Source organism: Podarcis vaucheri (assembly GCF_965113315.1).
Source record: "Podarcis vaucheri genome assembly, chromosome: W".
Lineage (NCBI taxonomy): Eukaryota > Metazoa > Chordata > Lepidosauria > Squamata > Lacertidae > Podarcis > Podarcis vaucheri.
The window spans coordinates 25,770,038-25,791,914 of record NC_138757.1 but is presented as its reverse complement, the minus strand read 5'-3'; positions in this window follow the sequence as shown (position 1 = coordinate 25,791,914).

The following is a 21,877-nucleotide window of genomic DNA, read 5'->3' as shown; positions in this document are numbered from 1 at the left end:
CCTTCCAAGACATTAGATACTGCAATCTCCTCCCCCTCCAGCGAGACTCCAGCAGTTGCGACACCTCATATTCAGGTTTCCCCTCTACCATGATAGGAGGGGGTGGTGACGCCTTTGGTGGTTGATACTCGTGTTCAGGCGTCACAGGAGACAACTAGGACCTATGAAAGATAGGGTGTATTTTCATGGATGCAGGTAGTCGAAGCTTGAATGACACAGGGTTAATTTGCTCTACCACTTCAAATGCTCCCCCCCCCACTGAGGGTCCAGCTTATGACACCGACCCTTACTCAGCAAGTGTCATGGTCCGGTTTACAGGCAGTCAAAGTCCCAGCTGAGGGCATTGGGACCAGGGGCAAGACGGCAGGGTGGGAGCAGGAATGGGAGTCCGGAAGCCAGGAATCAGGAAGCCAAGGGTCCAGAGGGCAGGATGAAGAGAAGCCAACTCACTCAAGATGCACAGGCAGGCTTGGAAAGCAGGAGGGGGACCATTTCATCACTGGAAGAGGAGGCAATTAATCCTATGAGCCCAAGGAGTAGACATATGGGAAAGGTATTAGACAGGAAACAAAACCAGAAATGTAAGGGTTCAGGATATTCCGCAGAAGCATGAAGAACTCCTCAGAAGGGTCAACTGAATTGTAAGGTACGGAAGCTCCGATAGTCTCAGTCAGTCTCAGTCAGTTTTATTGCACATAGCCAAAGGCTGCCGCAATGTACACAGAATTATTTGACAATTAAAAGAAAATATACTGAATTGGTAAAAAAAGACTTAAAACATTTATATTATTAAAACATTACATACTCTAAACAAAGCTATAAAAGTACCCCAATGTACAAATAAAAACATTAAGCGATAAAATTCATAAGCTAAAATCATCTCCCAGCTATAAAGGGAGGCGGACCATCGGCTGGGTGAGGACTGCAGGGCCTGCTCCCTTCCAGGGCCTTCTCCAACTGGCCCAGGGGGCGTGGCCCAGGCCCTCTCTCCCAGCTATAAAGGGACTCCTGTTGCAGGGAAGCCTCGGACCATTGGCTGGGTGAGGACTGCAAGGCCTGCTCCCTTCCAGGGCCTTTTCCAACTGGCCCAGGGGGCGTGGCCCAGGCCCTCTCTCCCAGCTATAAAGGGACTCCTGCTGCGGGGAGGCCTCGGACCATCGGCTGGGTGAGGACTGCAGGGCCTGCTCCCTTCCAGGGCCTTTTCCAACTGGCCCAGGGGGCGTGGCCCAGGCCCTTATTTGGAACAAAATTTTGGGGAAGCTGGGAAGTGTTCTGCAATTGCTTCCCTGTTCCAATGTGTTTTAAAATGTCCTCAAGCAGTCGGTGGCAATTTAAATTTGTATTTCTTTTTTCCTTTTTTCCCTTGTTGGGGGTGGGTGGGTGTAATGGATATTTGGTTGGGGATTAATTTTAGTATAATTGTTCTGTTTTAGCTTTCTGTTGTTTTATTGGTTCTGTATAGTTTGTGTTTTGTTTTTAAGGGGCGGGATCAGGGCTGCCTGGGAGTGAGGCCGCAGCCAACACGATGGCTGGGACAAGTTCCACAGGGGGGGAAGCACTGGGACATCCGATCTCGGTGATCATGGGCAGGAGGTGGAGTTACGCTAAGACCAGACCATGTCATTACCGAGGAGGCAGGTTTAGTCGTTGTTTGAAGACTATCCCTGCCTCCGGGTCTGGCCTTGACCGGATGGATACTGGAATCAACAGGGGAAACCCACATAACCTGAAGGTGTTGCTGTGTAATGCCAGGTCAATGATGAATAAAACCACTGCCATCCACGACCTGATTATGGATTGTGGATGGAGGATTTGACCTGGCATGTGTGACAGAGACCTGGTTGGAGGAAGCAGATGGGCCTGTCCTTGCTGCCGCTTGCCCACCAGGTTTCTCTTACGCACAGCAACCCAGGTCATGTGGGCGGGGAGGGGGGGGTTGCAGTGATTTTTAGGAAGTCATTAGTTTGCACCAGGCGTCCTACTGGGAAGACCCAGTTTTCTGAGTGCATGTTCTGGAAGTTGGGCAATAGGGGCAGTACAGGATTCCTTTTGGTGTACCGACCTCCCCGCTGCACCAAGGATTCCCTGTCCGAGCTGCTTCAGGTCGTGGCAGATGTTCTCCTGGAGACACCTAGTTTGGTTGTCCTAGGGGATTTTAACATCCACGCCGACACGACCTTACAAGGGGCCGCTCGGGACTTCGTGGAAAGCATGGCCTCCATGGGGCTGTCCCTGAATAAGTTGGGCCCAACTCATAGTCATGGACATGCCTTAGACCTGGTATTCACCTCTAGTGACGTGGGTGATCTGACACTAAGTAAAAGTGAAGCCAAAGAAGTGCCATGGTCAGATCACTTCCTGGTGCAACTGGACTTCTCCGCGACCCTTCCCCTCTGCAGGGAGGTGGGACCAATTCGGATGGTCCGCCCCCGCCACTTAATGGATCCAAATGGTTTCCAGAGAGTGGTAGGGGATGCTTTATCCCATGTTGACGGCCTTTCAGCCGATTCCCTGGTGGCCCGCTGGAATGCGGAGTTAACCAGGGCTATCGACTGTCTGGCTCCGAAGCGCCCTCTCCGATTGCATGGAGCCCGGACAGCCCCGTGGTTTTCCCCGGAGCTGAGGGCAATGAAACAATCGCTGAGACGGCTAGAGCGTCGGTGGCAGAAAACTCACTCCGAATCTGACCGGACACAGGTTAGAGCTCAACGTCGAGCCTACCAAGTGGCGATAGCAACGGCGAAGAAGACTTTCTTCACCGCCTCTATTGCATCTGCAGAAAATAGTAGCAGGAGACTCTTTCAGGTGGTCCGCAATTTAACGGAACCACCTTTACCACCGGGGCCTTGTAAAGACCCCAAGATCTCCTGCAACGATTTTGCAAAGTTTTTTGCAGATAAAATCACTCATATTCGGAAGGAGCTAGACACCACCGTGGGAGCAGGGCTGGGGCGGGAGATTGCTGGAGCTCTGTCTGGTCAAGTTGCATGGAATCAATTTCAATCCGTTACCCCCGAGGATGTGGAAAGGCTGCTTGGACGCGTGAAACCAACCACCTGTCTCCTTGATCCTTGCCCATCCTGGCTAATATAAGCAAGCCGGGAAGGGCTGGGCGATGGGCTCTGCGGGGTGGTGAATGCTTCCCTCTGTGAGGGAACATTCCCAGATCTGCTGAAAGAGGCGGTCATTAAACCGCTTCTTAAAAAACCATCTTTAGACCCGGCCAGTATGGCCAACTATCACCCAGTCTCAAATCTTCCATTCTTGGGCAAGGTGATTGAGCGTGTGGTTGCTGAACAACTCCAGGCACGCCTGGAGGATGCGGACCATTTGGATCCCTTCCAATCGGGGTTCAGGCCTCATCATGGGACTGAAACTGCCTTGGTCGCACTGGTTGATGATCTCCGGTGAGCTAGGGACAAAGGTGAGAGTTGTTTCCTAGTTCTGCTGGATCTCTCAGCGGCCTTTGATACAATCGACCATAACATCCTTCTGGACCGTCTAGAGGGGTTGGGAGCTGGGGGCACTGTTATACAGTGGTTTCGCTCCTTCCTCCTGGGCCGTGTTCTGAAAGTGGTGGTGGGGGATGAGTGTTCAGACCCTTGGGCCCTCACTTGTGGGGTGCCTCAGGGTTCCGTCCTCTCCCCCATGCTTTTTAACATCTATATGAAGCCGCTGGGAGAGATCATCAGGGGGTTTGGACTGGGTGTCCATCAATATGCAGATGATACCCAGCTCTACCTCTCTTTCAAATCAGAACCAGTGAAGGTGGTGAAGGTCCTGTGTGAGTGCCTGGAGGCGGTTGGAGGATGGATGGCGGCTAATGGATTGAAGTTGAATCCTGACAAGACAGAAGTACTGTTCTTGGGGGACAGGGGGCGGGCTGGTGTGGAGGACTCCCTGGTCCTGAATGGGGTAACTGTGCCCCTGAAGGACCAGGTGCGTAGCCTGAGATACAAGTACTAGGTCATCAGCATACATTAAAACTGAGAGTTTTTGGTCGAGAATTGTGACAGGGGCAAACTGTAGGCCCTCCAGTTCTTTAACCATGTCATTAATATAAAAATTGAACAGGAAAGGTGCCAAAATGCATCCCTGTTTGACTCCAGTAGTGGTCTTAATTCTAGTGGTGAGATGGCCAGCCAGATCCACCTTTACTTGTATTGATGTGTCAGTATATAATGTTTTGATGAGAAATAATAGACGGAGGTCTATATTTGTCTTTTCCAACTTTTGCCACAATGCGTGTCTTGGGACCGTATCAAAAGCTGACTTTAGATCGATAAAAGCAACATATAATTTTTGCTTCAAATTATGGATATATTTACATAGCAGAAAGTTCAGCACAAAGCACTGGTCCAATGTGGATTTCCCTCTTTGGAAACCTGCCTGGACTTCAGATATCACCTTATTTGTATCTGCCCATTCTTCTAGTCTCCCAAGAAGGAGCCTGGCATATAGTTTGGAGGCTACATCTAACAAACTAATGGGTCTATAATTGGCAGGGTTTTTCTTATCGCCCTTTTTATATATTGGGGCAATTATACTCAACTTCCACCCTTCAGGTATATGACCTGAGCTGTTAATGTATGAAAACAATTTTGCAAAAATGGGTGACCAGAAATCAGGTCTTATCTTATAGATCTCCATTGGGATCATGTCTTCTCCTGGAGCTTTATTAGCTAGTTGGCTTGCGATTAGCCTCTTAATCTAATTGGGCGTGACGTCTGGCCATTCTGGCAGTTCTGATAACTGAGTATAGTAAACGTGTGGGGGTAGGTCAGGGCAGGGGCGATATATTTCTGTAAAATATGTCACCCAATCCTTTCCTTGGACAGATGCTTCTAATGAGTAGCCCAGCCCATTGGTGCCTTGGGCAACCAGATGCCAAAATTTCCGTGAGTCCTTCTGAAGTGCTGCATCTCCCAATTCTTTCCACTGTTGTTCATAATATATTTGTTTCTTGCTTTTAAGTAATAATTTATAGTTGTTTCGTAACTGGGCTACCTCAGCTTGTAGGGCAAGATTGTGCTTATCCTGTTTTAACTTCAATTTTCTAAGTACCCTAGCTAGGAATTTTTTGCTATTCTGACATTCCTTATCAAACCAAGTCTGTCTCTTAAACTTTTTGTTTTTTATCACACTAGCTGTGGTCATCAGTGGGCGCATTCGGTTGATTATGTTCTCATAAAGTCCAATTACGTTTCCTGTTTCTAACAACATTTCCCCCTTTAATAGAGCAAATTCATGGGAATCCAGGATCTGAATCATTTTTTCTTGGACCTGTGCATTCCATTTTAACCTTCTATTTCCAAGTATCAGATATTCTGTTTCATCCAATAATTTAGGAAAGGCAGGAGAAAAGAATAATGTCAGAGATAACTTGAGTGGAAAGTGGTCGCTTTCAGCTCTGGGAATTATCCTGAAGGTATCTCGGTTAACTGGCACGTTATTAGATGTTAGGATATAATCTATGGTGCTAGTAAATCCTCTGGGGGAGATAAAAGTAAAATAACCCTCTTGATCCCCTTGACCGTGCCCATTGCATAACAAAAGGTTATGCTTTATTATAAGTTCACAAAGATGTTTCCCAGTGCGATTAGGGATGGTGTCCATTGCTGCCCTCTGGCAGATTTCAGGTGCGTCCTCCAAGTTTAGACCAGATAATATTGTATTTTGTGGGGAAACAAGGCCAATCTGGGCATTGAAGTCACCTCCCAAGATAAACCGAGGAACCGAGGGTTAGGTGACAGAGAGTCTATACTTTCGAGTAGTTGGTCAAGTTTATCCCAATATGATCTCAGTTCCCCACAAGACTTTAGTGGAAGTATATACACGCATATGCAATAAGTATTTCTCAGGAGACTATCAGAAAGGGACAGAAAGGGATAGAGTGTCCTAGGCTGAGTGATTCTAAAGTGATGGGCATGATCCTCCTATCGGTGTCTCCGGAGGAATTGATAGTGCTGGATGGCAAAACATCAGCAAAAGCAATGTGGGAGGCTTTACAGGAAGCTCACCTGAGAGTAGAGTCTGGCTCAGTTTTGCTCTACTTCAGGAAGTTGCACAGGATGAAGCTGATGCCTGGAGGGGATGTGCGTGCTCACATAATGGCGATGCAGTCTCTCAGGCAGGAGCTTGTGCACAGAGGTTTCACAATTCCAGAAGCCTTATTTTCAGTTCTCATACTGGACTCCTTAGACCACAGTTTCAGTGCTATAGCAAGCCAACTGGCTGCTCTTCCACAACAGGATTTAACTGCGTCAAAGGTGTCGGCAGTTCTTCATTTTTTATTTTTTTTTTAAATTTTTTTTATTGCGTTTCTTTCCATAGGTTCACAGATTCAGTTACAAAGCGAGAAACAAGAAACAATTTTTAGAAATAAAGAAAAATAAAGAAGAAGAAAAAGTTAAATATGTTTCAGATCATCTTTCTATAGGTTACTTTCCAATGGACCTCCTCACATCCTCCCAACATTGCGTTCTTTAGACTAACAATATCAGCAATTTATCACCTTATTTCACCGCTTACTGTACCTTTCAATTTTTTATGTTACCAATTTCATAAGCTTGTAATCCAATTTTAATACCTTTAAAATAAACATAATATATTTGTTTCAAATTTGTCTCCTTTTTTTGTCATAACTTACTTTGTCATTTACCTAATCAAGTTGCAGAAGCATAACGTTTCTTAATCATGCACCATCTTAACATTCAAACAACTTATAATATTTTTGCAAATAGTCCTTGAATTTTTTCCAGTCCTCCTCAATTGTTTCCTCGCTCAGATCTCGAATTCTGCCAGTCATTTCTGCCAATTCCATGTAGTCCATCATCTGCGTCTGCCAGTCCTCCAGTGTGGGTAAATCTTGTGTCTTCCAATACTTTGCGATAAGAATTCTTGCTGCTGTGGTTGCATACATAAACAAAGTTCTATCCTTTTTTAACACCTTCCGGTCCACCATGCCCAGAAGGAAGGCCTCCGGTTTCTTGGGAAAGGTGTATTTAAATACCTTTTTCAGTTCATTATATATCATTTCCCAGAAGGCCTTCACTTTCGGGCAGGTCCACCAGAGGTGAAAGAATGTCCCTTCTGCCTCTTTGCATTTCCAACATTTGTTATCAGACAGATGATATATCTTAGCTAGCTTGACTGGGGTCATGTACCACCGGTATACCATTTTCATAATGTTCTCTTTCAAGGCACTACATGCCGTAAACTTCATACCGGTGTTCCACAACCTTTCCCAGTCCTCAGACATAATGTTATGTCCAACATCCTGTGCCCATTTTATCATAGCAGATTTAACTGTCTCGTCCTGTGTATTCCATTTAAGCAGCAAGTTATACATTCTCGAAAGTACCTTAGTTTTTGGTTCTAATAATTCCGTCTCCAGTTTCGATTTTTCCACCTGGAAACCAACTTTTTTATCCATTTTAAAAACCTCTTGAATTTGAGCATAATGTAACCAGTCTCGCACCTTACTTTTTAGTTTATCCTGGCTCTGTAGCTTCCAGTTGTCTCCAGTTCTTTCAATTAATTCCCAATATTTTGGCCAGTAGGCCTCCATATTGGGCCTTTTTTTTAGAGCCTTGGCCTCCATCGGTGATAGCCACCTCGGGGTCTTTCCTTCTAATAAATCCTTATACTTCATCCAGACGGCAAAAATTGATTTCCTGACAATATGGTTTTTAAACAATTTATGAACTTTCGCCTTGTCATACCACAAATATGCATGCCAACCAAAAGCATTGTCAAACCCTTCCAGATCTAGGACATCAGTGTTCTCCAACAGAAACCAATCCTTCAACCAACAGAAGGCTGCAGCTTCATAATACAACCTCAAGTCCGGCAGGGCAAACCCCCCTCTTTCTTTTGAGTCAGTTAGTATTTTAAATTTTATTCGGGGCTTTTTGCCCTGCCAGACAAACCTAGATATATCCTTCTGCCATTTTCCAAAGCATTCCACTCTGTCCACGATCTGTAGGGTTTGAAACAGGAATAACATTTTCGGCAAAACACACATCTTTATAGCTGCAATTCGACCTGACAAGGTAAGTTTCAATCTTGACCAAATTTCCAAGTCCTTTTTAATTTCCAACCAACACTTTTCATAATTATCTTTAAATAGATTCAAGTTTTTGGTGGACAAAAATACCCCCAGGTATTTCACTTTTTTAACCACACTTAATTCTGTTTCTTTCTGGTACCCCTCTGTTTCTGTAGATGTCAAATTTTTAGCCAGAACCTTAGTTTTTTGCTTGTTTAGCTTGAATCCCGCCACCCGACCAAACTCCGAGATAAGTTCAAGAACTCTTTTTGTACTAGATTCTGGCTCCTGTAATGTTAAAACTAGGTCATCTGCAAAAGCTTTCAATTTGTATTGTTTCACTCCGACCACTATACCTTGCACCAACCGGTCCTCCCTAATCATGTTCAGCAACACCTCCAGGACAGAAATGAATAACAGAGGAGATAGAGGGCACCCCTGTCGTGTCCCTTTTTCAATTTTGAGTTCCTCCGACACCACATTGTTCACTATCAGTTTAGCTTTTTGTTCTGAATAGATTGCCTCTAATCCATTTTCAAACCCCCGCCACACTCCCATCCCTTCCAAGTTTTTCTTCATGAACATCCAAGAGATGTTGTCAAATGCTTTCTCCGCATCAATAAAGATTAGCACCGCCCTTGTGTTCCTAATCCGCAAAAGCTCCAATATATCGATAATGTTCCTGGTGTTATCAGACATATGTCTACCAGGGAGAAAGCCTGCTTGGTCCTTATGAATTACTTCATTTAATACTTTTTAAAATCTACTTGCTAAAATGTCTGCAAATATTTTGTAATCCACATTCAGGAGTGAGATGGGACGGTAGTTCTTGAGCTGGGTCTTTTCCGATTCTGACTTAGGTATCAATGTGATGAATGCTTCTTTCCACGTTTCCGGTGCCCTCTTCCCTTCCATGATCTGATTGCAAACCTCCAACAACGGTTGTATCAAAAAGTCCTTCAAAGTCTTATAATATTTGGAGGTGAGTCCATCCGGGCCTGGAGATTTGCCAAGTTGCATATTCTGAATGGCACCTTCAATTTCCTGTTGAGTTATTTTGCAATTCAGGATTGATCTTTTATCTTGGCTTATTTTAGATAGTCCATTTGTCTTTAAGAATTGGTCTATTTCGAATTCTTTCTGAGGCCCCTGTGCATAGAGATCTTTAAAGTATCTGTGGAAGCACTTCCTAATTTCTTCTGGTTTCTGAACTATTCTTCCTTGAATCTCTAGGTTTGTAACCGTATTTAACTTTTGTCTTTTTTTCAGCTGCCATGCTAGCAGCTTTCCACATTTATTTGCTGTTTCAAACGATCTCTGCTTCATTTGTTTAATTTTCCATTCTATCTCTTGGTTAATCAATTTCGAGTATTGTGCTTGATGGAATTTAATTTCTCTTAGCACCTCCTTTGACTTTGGTTTAGTTCTCAACTTTTTCTCTCCTTCACTTATTTTCTCTAAAATTTTCTCCTTTTTTCCATTCCAGAGTTTTCTCTTAATTGTATTCTGTTGTATCAGAAACCCTCTCATGACTGCTTTACTTGCGTCCCAGATCGTTCTTTTTTCCACCGTAGTGTTCAGATTTATTTCAAAGTAGTCCTTTAGTGTTTTTTGGGCCTTCTTCACGATCTCTTGATCTCTTAGTAAGGTGTCATTCATTCTCCATCTAAAGGATCCGGTTGGAATAAGTCTCAATTCCATTTTCAAAGCATTATGGTCGGAGCAGGTTTTTGGGCAGATTTCCACCTTTCTTGTTTTAGGTGCCAGCCCTCTAGATATCCAAATTTGGTCGATTCATGTCCATGACAGGTGGGCCTCAGAAAAAAAGGTTCCTTCTTTACCCAAGGGGTTCTTTGTCCTCCATATGTCGATCAGATCCATATTGTCTGTCATTTCAAAAAACGTTTTAGGAAGTCTGCCGTCTGTTGTTAAATTTTGGTTTTGAGATTTGTCCATATTTGTTGACACCACCCCATTCATATCTCCCATCATAATGATGTTAGAATAGTCCATATAGTCCAGCATTGTCTCATGCAGCTTCTTGTAGAATTCTGATTTCCCGTCATTTGGTGCATAGATTCCTAATATCATAATTTTCTCACCTTGTGTTTGAATTTCAATTGCCAGGATTCTTCCTTGGTCATCCTTAAATAAGAATTTTGGTGACAGGTTCTCCTTTGCATATATCACCACACCTCTTTTTTTGACTTTATCCGATGAGATAAATTCTTGACCTAATCTTTTGTTAATTAGTACTTTCCTATGGAGCCTAGTCACATGTGTTTCTTGAAGACATATTGTCAGAGCTGCTTGAAGATCCTAGCTCACAGAGGATCACGCTAGCCAGCGATCATTAAGTAAAAGTCTTTATTGAATTACAGTTTCCATTCTCACGCTGCTGCGCGCAACTCTACGTCTAGTAGCTAGATCGACGGAGCTCCGTCTGAGTCTCCGCCCCGTGCGCACCAACTTAATATCCTAGCCCTGCTCCACCTTTTCCGCCTGACTGTCCTCCTCTGGGTCCCTCTACCCCCCGGGGCTTCTTCCTTCCGGGATTCTTCTGACGCTGACCCGGACCCTCCTGCCTCCTTGCGCCGGGCTTTAGGACCTGGCTCCCTTTCCGGGCTGCTTACTGCGCCGCCTTCCTCTGCATTTGAACTTGGCGCGCGCGCCCAACCTTCCACTTTCCTCTTAACCGTTTCTTCGCTCCCCGATGGAGGTGTGGCCACTCCTGACTCATGCCCTCCCTCCTGTGGTGAGCTGCCAGCGCTTGCCCCCTGGCTCCCTTCCTCTTCCCTGCTCTCTGGCGGTGACGCTGGTCCCGATTTCCAACTGCTCTCCTCTGAGTCCCCTCTGGCTCTATCTTCCTGGGGTGCCCCCCTAGACTCCCCCCTTGCCCTGGCCACTGGTGCTCCTTTCTGTGAATCCTCTGATTCACTGGAAAGACTCGGAGATCTCGGGTCGTCGTCATCACTCATCTTTTCTTCTGCCTCCTCCCCTTCGCTCTCTGTTTCCTCCCTTGCCCTTGCCTCTGCTCCTAAACCCCTGACATCCATCCCCCCCTCGAAGCCCCCCATTCCCCCCTCCCCTCCTTCCGGTGCTGGAGCTGGGGTCTGCTGTTGCAAAGGGACGAACGTCGGATATCGGTCGCTTCCCGTGGCGGGCCTCCATCTGAAGTCTCGCGGGTCTCCCTCCCTGCTCTCGTCGACGACGGTCACCTCCGCTTCCATCTCTGTGCCGCCGTGCTCGAAACCAGGGTCGTCCCCGAAAACGTCCATGTCCGTCTCTCCCTCACTTCCTCCTGGCGGCGTTGCTCGTCCTGGGCCTTCCAGCCACCTTCTGCGGAACTGCTCCTCTGGTCTATCGTCCCACCAATACGAGGGTTCTGATGCAGATCCCGAGGGTGACCCCTCCGGGGAACGGACGTCTTGTGTCGGGTCCTCGTCCGAGTCGAACCCCCGGAAAGTGCTGGCCGAAAGCGTGGGCGTGAAAAGCCAGTCGTCGAAAAAGTCTGCTGGCATAGGTCTATGTGGGAAGAGGGCATGAAACTCGTCTTTGAGTAGAGGTTCGTCCAAGGCGTAGCCCGGCACCCAGCTGTTCGCACTGGCCGGGGTGCCCTCCTTGGCGAGAAAGTATTCTACCCCCTCTTCCCCCCATCTGGAGTCCAAAATCTCCGTGACGTCATTGATGCGCTCCTTCTGTGCCACTCCCGCGTGCCCCGTTCTGTCTCTGACCGGACTCGGCGCCGTTCCGGGTTCCTGGAACCTGTGCGGTGCCTTGTAGGGAGTGAGCACCGATCTGTGGAACACCGGATGCATTCTGGAACCCTCCGGAAGTGCCAGTCTGAAAGCTACCGGGTTGACCTGCTCTTCGACTTGGTAGGGCCCCAGTTGTTTATGCCCTAGTTTCTTCTTGGCCAACGACCTGGCCGGCACTGCGTGGGCTGCTAACCAGACCCAGTCTCCCACGTGGAGCTCTTCGCCAACCCTTCTGTGCCTGTCCGCTTGTACCTTGTATGCGTGTTTGGCCAGCTCCAGGTGGCGCCTCAGCTGATCGTGGACTTCCTGCAGCTCCGACGCGAACGCATCTGCTGTCTGCGGCTCCCCCTCCCCCATTCTTTCCAGTCCCGGGAAGGTTCTGGGGTGCCTCCCGTTGTTGGCGAAGAACGGCGTGACCCCCGTGGACACGTGCTTCGTGTTGTTGTAGGCGAACTCGGCAAGCGGCAGGTAATCCACCCACGTCGCAGGCTGTTGATTCGCATAGCATCTCAGGTACTGCTGCATGATGGCATTGACCCGCTCCGCTTGCCCGTTGGTCTGCGGGTGTCTCGCCGACGCCAGGTTGATCTTGACGTTTAGGAAGCCCATCAGCTTCTGCCAGAAATTCGAGATGAACTGCCGCCCGCGGTCGGACAGAATAGACCGCGGCAGACCGTGAACCTTGAACACGTGGTCTATGAACAGTTTGGCGGTTTGCTCCGCCGTGGCCACCTTCGCACACGGAATGAAATGTGCCATCTTGGAAAACAGGTCCACCACCACCAGCACTGCCGTCTTGCCCCTCGAGCTGGGCAGATCTGTGACAAAGTCCAGAGCCACCCTTTCCCAAGGTTCGACCGGAGTTTGCAGCGGTTCCAACAGTCCTGCCGGCGGTCTGTGCACTGGTTTGGCCCTCTGGCAGGTGTCACACCTCGCCACGTAGTCTGCGACCTCCCCTCTCATTCCAGGCCACCAGAAGTCTCTGGCGACTAATTCCACCGTCTTCTCCTTGCCAAAGTGCCCGGCCGTGGGCGCGTCGTGCAGCTGCTGCAGCACCTTGGCGCGAAGGTCGTCTCCCGGTACGTAGATGGCCCCTTTACGGATGAGCAATCCATCTCGTAGCTGGAAACCGTCGGCCTCAGCCTTGCCCCTTTGCACCTCTGCCATCTTTGCTTGCGCGAAGGAGTCATCCTGCAACGCTCGCCGCACCGCCTCCAGGTCCACGGTGGCCGCGGCGCACGCCCATACTGTTGGTGCGAAGATGTGCATGGCGGCCGCTGGCGTTGCGTCCTCCAGATACTGTGGCTTACGGGAGAGGGCGTCCGCCATGATGTTAGTGTCCCCCGGGACATACTCTATGCGGAAGTCGAAGTTCGCAAAAAACTCAGCCCAACGTATCTGCCTCTGGTTTAGGAACTGTGCCGTGCGCCAGTGCTCCAGATTCTTGTGGTCCGTGCAAACCTGCACCGTGTGCTTGGCGCCGATCAGGAAGTGCCTCCACGCTTTGAACGCTGCATGAATGGCCAGCAACTCCCTGTCCCAGATGGTGTAGTTCTGCTCGGACTTGCTGAGCTTCCTGGAGTAAAACGCTCCCGGCCGCCACACCCCCTGCTGGTCCTTTTGCAGCAGGACCGCCCCCACTGCTCTGTCCGAGGCGTCTGTCTCCACCCTCATCGGCCTGCTGGGGTTGACGTGAAGCAGCTGCTCTTCCGACGCGAAGAGACGCTTGAGTGCCTGAAAGGACTGCTCCGCCTCCTCTGTCCAAACGAACTTCTTTTTCTTGGAGCTAAGCGTGTCTGTGATGGCCGCTGTCTGCATAGCGAAGCCCTTGATAAACTTGCGATAGAAGTTCGCAAAGCCGACAAACCTTTGGACCTCTTTTCGGTTGCGTGGACTCTTCCAATCCAATACCGCTCGAACCTTGGTGCTGTCCATGGCGAGCCCCTTGTCAGACAACTTGTAGCCCAGAAAATCCACCTCCGTCACGTCAAATTGGCACTTCTCCAGCTTGGCGTAGAGCCTATGTTGCTTTAGTCTGGTCAGCACTTCCTTGACGTGTCTGTCATGCTCCTGCTGCGATTCCGAAAAGATCAGGATGTCATCTAAGAAACAGACGCACGTCTTGTAGAGAAGTCCCGCCAACACGTGATGCATGAAAGCTTGAAAAACGTGGGAGCCATTTTGCAATCCAAAAGGCATAACTCTGTATTCGTAGGTACCCAGGGGCGCGAACATGGCCGTCTTCCACTCATCTCCCTCCCGCATGCGAATGAGGTTGTACGCCCCTCGCAGGTCTAACTTGGTGAACACTTTTCCCTTCCGCACCTTCGCCAGGAGGTCGTCTATTCGGGGCATGGGGAAGTCCGACGGCTTGGTCCCATTGTTTAAAATGCGATAGTCCACGACCAGTCTTTTTTGGGGCGTGTCTCGCTTCTTCACAAAGAATACAGGACTGCCCCCCGCTGCCTTGGACTCTCGGATGAAACCGCGCTCCAAATTATGATCTATGAACTCTTTGAGTTCCTGCAGCTCGTCCTCTGACATGGAATACAGTTTCCCTTTAGGCAGCGCCGCCCCCGGAAGCAGGTCAATTTTGCAGTCATATGGTCTGTGAGGGGGTAGCCTGTCCGCCTCCTTCTCGCAGAAAACTTCCAAAAATTCTGCATACTTGTGGGGAATCGCTTGCAGCGTGCCTAGCAGCAGCTGTGACTCCTCTTCCTCTCCTTCCTGCCGGGGCACGATGCAGTGTTCAGCACAAAAGGAAGAGCCGAAGATCAGCTGCCTCTGGTACCAAGCCAGCGTCGGGCTGTGCTTGTCCAGCCAACTCATGCCCAATACAATGGGCGTGTCCGATAGTTGAGTGACATTGAAGCTGATGATTTCTTTGTGATTCCCAAGTCGCATCGCCATTGGCGGCGTCTGCTTCACCACTTGCCCCCCTAGCAACTCCCTGCCATCCACCGTGACAACCTGCAGGGGCAGTGTGGCCGGCAGCAACTGTATAGCGTGCTTGTCGACAAACTCCTGCCCTATAAAGTCCGCGTTGCTGCCCGAGTCGATAGTAATTGGCACGTCCATGGTGATTCCATTGGGCAGCTGGAGAGATGCGGTGAGCCTCACCACTGGTTTGGGCGGGAGGGGGTTCACGGGCTGTAAAATCTCTGGGGACTGCGTCACTAACACGTCTGGCTGGGCCCCAGGGCCTCTTCCTCCAGCCAGACTGCTTCGTTTCCCTGCTGTGGTCCTCCTTGCTGCGTTGCTGCAGCCACCATTGCTGAGGCTGCAGTGAGCTTGTGGAGCCTCTGGGGACACTCTTTCGCCATATGCCCTGGCTCCTCACAGACGTAACACTTCCTGTTCCCTCTAGGAGGCTTCGCTTTCACTGCTGCCGGTGCTAGGGCTCTGGTTGCTGACTGAGCCCTTGCACCTCCAACCTCCATAGGTTCGGCTCCACCTCCTGGCGGAGACGTGGATTGCGCCCGCGCTGCTTCTCTGGGAAGGAAGGAGGGGCCCCTGGCTGGTTCGCGCCCTCCACGCCCTTCGTCCCTGCTCCACGGACGTTCTTCCAGCCTCACCCCCACTGCCAGTGCCCTCTGAACGACCTCCTGGGTGGTTCGGGGTCTCTCCCCCCTCGCGATCTCATCTTTAATCGAGCTGTGCAGCCCCTCCCAAAAGAGGTCTCTTACCGGGGCCGAATCTCTGTCCCATTCCAGGGCACTGACCAAGGCGAAAAAGCGGGCATGGTACTGTCTGACGCTGGCTCTCCCTTGTCTTAGTCCATGCACCTCCTTCCGGGCAAGATCCACGTCAATACTTGATAAAAAACACCCATCCATCGCTTTAATAAAGGCATCTGCATTCTGGAGCGCCGGATCCTTATCTCTCCATAAATTGCGTAGCCATGCTTTAGCATCCCCATGCAAATGGGACATGATGAATCCCACTCTCTCTTGCTCATCTCTAAAGTCTTTATGCAGCAGTTGCAGTGCGCACAGTACGTCTGCTCTAAAGTTGGGATACTGTTGCAGGTTCCCATCGAAGTGAGAGACCAGCCCGCCTGTTCGTCTCGCCAACCCAATTCCCTCCTGCCGGGGTGTCTGCTTCGTCAGCACGTCTAACCTGATCTGGAGATCCCTGCAGGCGGCAGCTGCCTCCTCCTCTCTCTTCCTGGATGCGAGAGCCTCGGCATTCAGTTGTGCCACTGCTTTTCTGAGTTCCTCTATCTGCTGCTCAGCCGTCATGTCGTCTGCTGTTCGTGAGCTCACTAGTAGGCACCTGTTTCTCTCCCCTCCTCGGGGCTGTAGATGCCCACAATTTTGAGACGGAGCTTACTGTCAGAGCTGCTTGAAGATCCTAGCTCACAGAGGATCACGCTAGCCAGCGATCATTAAGTAAAAGTCTTTATTGAATTACAGTTTCCATTCTCACGCTGCTGCGCGCAACTCTACGTCTAGTAGCTAGATCGACGGAGCTCCGTCTGAGTCTCCGCCCCGTGCGCACCAACTTAATATCCTAGCCCTGCTCCACCTTTTCCGCCTGACTGTCCTCCTCTGGGTCCCTCTACCCCCCGGGGCTTCTTCCTTCCGGGATTCTTCTGACGCTGACCCGGACCCTCCTGCCTCCTTGCGCCGGGCTTTAGGACCTGGCTCCCTTTCCGGGCTGCTTACTGCGCCGCCTTCCTCTGCATTTGAACTTGGCGCGCGCGCCCAACCTTCCACTTTCCTCTTAACCGTTTCTTCGCTCCCCGATGGAGGTGTGGCCACTCCTGACTCATGCCCTCCCTCCTGTGGTGAGCTGCCAGCGCTTGCCCCCTGGCTCCCTTCCTCTTCCCTGCTCTCTGGCGGTGACGCTGGTCCCGATTTCCAACTGCTCTCCTCTGAGTCCCCTCTGGCTCTATCTTCCTGGGGTGCCCCCCTAGACTCCCCCCTTGCCCTGGCCACTGGTGCTCCTTTCTGTGAATCCTCTGATTCACTGGAAAGACTCGGAGATCTCGGGTCGTCGTCATCACTCATCTTTTCTTCTGCCTCCTCCCCTTCGCTCTCTGTTTCCTCCCTTGCCCTTGCCTCTGCTCCTAAACCCCTGACACATATTATATCCAATTGTTCTTTCTTTAAAATATGAAATATCCTCCTTCTTTTTTCCGGGGAATTTCCGCCATTTATATTCCAACTAAGTAGCTGCAGAGACATCCTGTTCTATTATATTGTTCTTAAAGTGGGGTGTCTTCCTTTTCCTCAGATCCCGAGGGTGTAGGCGTTGGCCCGCCTCCAGGCGGTGCTGGAATAGGTGGGGGTGGTGGCCAAGTTGCTCCTTTTTGAAGATCTTCCCCGTGGTCGTGCAGAAACTTTTGATTATCTTCAGTTGTTCTAATTTTAACCTTCTTTTCTTTGTAAGTAAAAGATAATCCTTGTGGAAACTCCCACCTATAGGGTATTGCGTTGTGTCTCAGCAATTTTGCTAACTCTGTATAGGTGGCTCTGAGGTCCAATAGCTGTCTCGGGATATCTCTGTAAATTTCCACCCTTTTATCTTGTATTTCAATTGCTTTTTTAAAGTGAAGGCCTAGAATCTTGTCTCTCTCTTCCTTTGATCTTAAAATTATCAAACAGTCTCTGGCTCTGTCCTTCCTTACCAATCTTCCCAGTCTGAATGCCGAAACAATCTTAAAGTCTGTGTCTTCCTTTATACCCCAGAACTTGGAAAATTCTTGTGTCAAATATTCAATCAGATCTCCTTGCTCAAGTTCTGGGATGCCTCTCAATTTAAGGTTGTTCTAGCGATTTTTCAATTCCACCATTGACAGGTAGGCTTGTTGTTCACCCACCTGTTTGTGCAGAGGCTTAACTTCTCCCTTTATCTCCTCGACCTCCTTCTGTAAGACTCCCACTTTCTGAATAGCTTCCCCAGCTAATTCACAATTTTCAGCTGTTGCTCCTTGCAGATTCTCTATTGCTTGTGTGTGCTGGGAAACTTGTTCAGTCAGTTTTTGAATCGAGGATGTCGCTTTATCTATTTTCAAAGACTGGTTGTCCACCTTTTGATTTAACTTTGACAATTGGTCCAATATTTGTTTCAAAACTGCATCTGATCCACCTGTTGCCATATCTTCCTCAGTGGGCTTCTCAGTTTTTTCAGCTTCCACCTTTTGTGCCACTAGCACAGTTGGAACCGACGATCGGCGTCCTTGGGTCAGAGTTGTTTGTAAAAGTTGTGCTGGTTTTTTTTCCTTTTCTTTTTCCTTGGCCTCTTTAGTTTCCTTGGCTTTAGATGCTCTTGTTCTCCCTGCACCACTCATTACACATCTGTCAGTGTTCAAGGTCAGATTGTCTATTGTTCCATGGGAAAGACAGATCCAATTATGAACAGCCAGTAAAGGGAAAGTCAAAACAAAAGTCAGTTCCCAGGTTTTTGTAATCCCAAAGCCCTCTAGGGGGAGTGCCACCAGACTTCAGAAGCAAAGAAGGAAGTTTTCCGCCATTAAAGTTCCAATTTGACTCAGTTCAGAAAATACAATAGTCCCTTCACAGACCAAAAGTTCCCCAGAGCACTTTTTAAAGTTCAACAAAGTTTCATAGAAGGTGCCTGTAACAATGTCACATCCAGTCTGTTTCTGCTCAAAAGTATCAGTTAAGTTCCAATAAGTTTCAGTAACTGTATCCGCAGTTTAGCAAAATCTCTCCTCCCTGGCAGCCCGACAATCTGGCTCTTTAAAGTTGCAGCCCAAGAAATAGGAGGAAAGTTCCAACTTAATGCTTAAAGTCCCTTTTATTCAGTAACCGTTTCTATTTTCCGCTTAGAAAAAAGCAACTCCATAAGTGCACGAAAGTTTAAACTTCCCACAGTCTCTTTTAAGATGCTTCCCGCTTCTCAGATCTTTGCTTTGATCTTACCAGCAATGCCGGGAGGCGGACTTCCCTTTTCTCGTCTCCCGGTTTCAGCCAAATTCAACAGATTCTTTGTCAATTTTAATCCCCTTACTCACGGGTATGTTGCTTGCAGCTTGGTGTTGATTTTTAGGAAGAAAGGTCAGCGCTCATCTGCAACAGCCGCGCGGCTTCGCTTCCGCGGAAAGAGCGATAAACTCACAGCACCGCTCCCCCTCCTTCACTCCGGATCTCCTTACGGGGTCCCTTCTGTGATTTTGTGGTAGCTTCTGGTGCCCGCCGAGTCCCACAGCCACGGGCTCACTCTACCCGTGGTTTTTCTTAATGGGTCGCCGCTATGCCGCAGCGTGCGACCCTTTTCCGCGGAGCCCCTCTTCAGAGAACGAAGAGGACCGCCATTACAGTTTCGCGCCGCCTCCGGAAGTCACCGGTGTCGGCAGTTCTTCAGAATGAGGCTGATCGCAGAAGTGCCAAGAGTGCCGGTAGCAACGTTCAGGGGGAGTTGACTGTCACGTCATCCCAGACAGTGATGCAGGCACCAGATGGCACTAGAGCAGCCTTTCTCAAGCTGTGGGTCCCCAGATGTTGTTGAACTACAACTCCCATCACCCCTAGCTAGAAAGGCCAGAGCTCAGGGATGATGGGAGTTGTAGTCCAACAACATCTGGGGACCCACAGCTTGAGAACCGCTGCACTAGAGTGTTGACAGCTGTGAAATGCTATTCCTGTGGGAAACAAGATCACTACATTTATTTGTTACTCTCACGGCACAAGAGGGTACTGTTCACCAGGCGGATGGCAAGTGGTTACCGATTGCTGGCGAAGGGAAAGTCATGCTTAGGAGCTTGGATGCTACTATTAGCAGGGTTCTCTACATTCCTGATTCAGCTGACAATCTGTCGAGCGTCTCTCAGCTGACAGAGCAGGACTTTGACATTTCCTTCAAGAAGGGGGGCTGCTCCATAATGAAGAACAACGAAGACATTTTATATGCAGACTGTGTAAATGGCTTGTTCTTGATAACATATGATGATGTTGATGTTAATGTGCAAAGTGATGAATCATGTGGTGGTCATGTGAGAAAACAAAATCATTTTGGGAACTGATTTACAATGAACTGAAAAAGATGTTTAAATATACCTTTTCCAAAAAGCCGGAAGCTTTTTTGCTGGGCTTGATGGTAGAGGAAATTGAAAAGTGGATCAAAGGTGATTTGAATCAACAGTCAGTTGTGCTGCCAGGAGGACAGACAGTTGGGCAGCAATTGAATCAAAGCTAGCATGCAGACTATTAATTATCATGAAACAGAAAACATCTTCAGGGAGTTGCACTCCCCTTTTGTTTACTTCCTCCTGGAGAAATTTTAGTTGCATCAGATGGGCCTCTATATCATCACCCAGTTGCAGCTGCATTCTGCAAAGCTTCGTAAAATACACTATTGAGGAGCCAGCAGCATTTCTCAAATGGATTTCATTGAGAGCATCCCACATCTGTCTCGCAATCTGTTTACCTTGCAGATTGATTAATTGGGCATCGGAAACTCCCAGCACAATGGTGCCTCTGGACCTTTGATCTGTGTTTCACCATGCATCCGTGATGGGCTGTGGGGCGTCCTCTGTAATGACATGCCAAAGCTTCTCACGCAGTTGAAGACTTTCCATGTGAAAGCTCCATGTTGCGTAGCTCCTAGAATCCAGGCGAGGAAATGCAAAAGCCTTGTTTCCGCTCTGCGCTTCGGCCATTTCTAGCTTTTCTTACTCTAAGCTAGCAAATGAAGCACACGGGCAGCAGAGATTTACTACCGGCAATTCACTCTTCTTCGTCAAACAGCAAACCATCCAAGAGATGGCAGCAGAACAGACAGCAGCTGCCTCTTTAGCAGCTGAACCTGAGCCACATTCCATAAATCAAAACTCTGGGCCCGCAAACCGATTTTGGGATGTCCTTCTTATCATAGTCCTGTATAAATCATCGACACACATCCTCAAGATATGTGCACAATATAAAGCACATTAGCAGAGTCAGCAAAAACAGAGTTGTGTAGGAATTGTAGCATCGAGTATTTATTATTTACAGCAAAAGAAACAAAAGAAAAATAGCATTTTGTGTGAGCTGTATCTCACACATCCTCCCTCGCTTTCTAGCTGGAAAGAGAACAAAGAGCAGAAGTTTATCGGCTTGCCCTCCGCTTACACACACAGTGATAAGCAACATGATCATCCGATCATGTGACCCTCTGCAATAGTCACAGTGAAAATACTGACACCAACATCATTTGAAAGGCTCCAGGTTCCCCAGTCCTGCATCTCATCCAAGATAACTGATGTGAGAAGGTAATTCTGTGTATGCTTAGAGAGCTGCCCTTTGCATGTTCCAGGGTTCAGCCTTGACATTGAGGATTCAGGAGTTGAGCCTGGGTACACATTTAAATGCTACCTTCTGCTGCACATGTTTAACAGGTTGGTGTTGCTGAAGAAAACTAAATTCTGAAAGGAAAAAAGTGGTTTGATGCTTAATCTTGTCATACTAGGACTGGTGATACCTGGGTTCAAATTGTGGATTATTTGTGAGCTGTTTTGATCATATATGTGGAACAGTGGGATAAAAAATAAAAATCAACTCTCTACTTGGCCTTGTAGCTCACTGCATAACCTTCATCCAATGACTTTATTGTTGAGCCAAACTTACCACTTAAGGTTGTTGTGAATATAAAGTAGCATGGGGAGAAGACCACCCAGAGCTTCATAGATGGCAGGAGTGGGGTCAATATTATTGTTAAAAACCTGGTACAGAAGAAGACAAAGCCACATTAATTTGGTGTGTCTGTATACCAGTTATATAATGTTTTTCTAGTTCTGGAATTTGAATCTTTCCAAGGTATAATTTTAAGACTCTTGCTTTAAAGATTGGATAGGAAGACTGTTGTCCTGGTGAGTTTCCTGTTCTTGCTTGTTGAATTGCAGTAACTAATTCAATCGTTGAGGTAATCTACTGAGGTAATCAACAGAGGTAATCTATTTGTTCGTTCGCTAAACAGGGCATCTTACATTCAGTAACGTATCTTTGAATCATCTCTTCATCTTCTCCTCCCTTTGTGTATTCTTTGCTAATTTCATTCAGGTTGTGGATTGTTCAGCCTTTGACTGCAATTTTGTTTATGATGTTTGGTTTCCTCCCTTTTTTTG